The 1,207-nt window shown below is 32.3% G+C and overlaps 1 long non-coding RNA gene across 1 annotated transcript in view; it reads left to right on the forward strand.

Moving 5' to 3' along the window:
* Positions 1 to 723, forward strand: part of LOC103610883 — a 3,896-nt gene extending 3,173 nt beyond the window's left edge. The window contains exon 2 of the long non-coding RNA XR_552249.1: positions 270 to 723. This is a non-coding gene — a long non-coding RNA (uncharacterized LOC103610883). The remainder of the gene's footprint in view (positions 1 to 269) is intronic.
* Positions 724 to 1,207: the final 484 nt, after the last annotated feature.

Consider the following 1,207-nt stretch of genomic DNA (forward strand, 5'->3'; position numbering starts at 1 on the left):
TAAGCATTTGAGAGATATCTTGTTGAATTGTTTTTCATATCTTTTCAGATTTCTCTTTGTTTAACTATCTCCATGGAGATTTTCCTCTTATCTTTTAATTTACCCAAAGCTTTTTTCACAGTCATTAGTTACATGCATTCATTCATTTTTTCACTCTGTCATGTGTCCAGTTGCACTAAACATTTAGAATATGGCCTCCAAATTAGTGTTACATCTCCCAGGTTTGGTGCATTATTTCTAAATATCCTCATGAGCTTAAGCTGNCATAGGTCAGCTGGTAACCCAAGGTGTGGTGCCTGCTACTCAGTCCTTCCAGCTAGTACAAATAACTTTTATGAATGCTTTCAAGTTATGAAGTGAGGGTCCCTCCCTTGTACTTTGCCCTGCTTTCTGATATTGGTGCCTCTGCAGTAATAAGCAAAGGGAGGTTTATGAAAAGGAGGCTATTATATCACTACGAACTTTACTTTTCTCATTTTGTCAACTAATATTGCCATTTTTGAAATTCTCTATCCTATAGGATGTATGGCTGAAAAAAAAGAAATTTATGTAAAAATGTATTTTAAATGGTAAAATATTAAGAAAATATCAATCCATGTCATTCTTATTTTCTTATTACTATTATCAATATTAATTTCAATTCTGTCTAAGGACTCCTGTGTTAATGTTGTCAACGAAGAAAATGATGGAATATTGTGAAATAAACAAAAATGTTGTGAATTATTCTCCAATTTCTCTTCTTTATTTGAAGTTTTTAAATGGGCAATACAGATATAGGAGGCTGCTTGTCTGCACAGGTGGGAAAGATTTCCTAATAAACACTGGTACCTCTTTCCCACTCCAGGTGTCTGGAATATGACTCAGGTAACCATTTTGGGGCCTTGAGAATTTTTCTAAGTTTACACAGGTCTTATAGGGTTAAAGGTAATTAAAAGTCGGTGAATCAAGATTTAAAGATCCTCAATATAAATATATTAGTAATATCTCTGGAAGCAGTGATTTTAAAAAGTGAAAAAATAAAATAAAATAAAATAAAATTCCTGATATGAAATCTACCCCTCCATGAAACAGAAACCACTTCCACATAGCTAACTCATTTTGCCTTTTTTCAAAATGTTTTTCAAAAATAATGTTATGAGAAGAGAGTAAGAAAATTCAGCTTAGGAGTATAGAATAAAGCAAAAGAAAAACAAATCATATGGAGACT

Source organism: Galeopterus variegatus, unplaced genomic scaffold, assembly GCF_000696425.1.
Source record: "Galeopterus variegatus unplaced genomic scaffold, G_variegatus-3.0.2 Scaffold11960, whole genome shotgun sequence".
NCBI classification, from domain to species: Eukaryota; Metazoa; Chordata; class Mammalia; order Dermoptera; family Cynocephalidae; genus Galeopterus; species Galeopterus variegatus.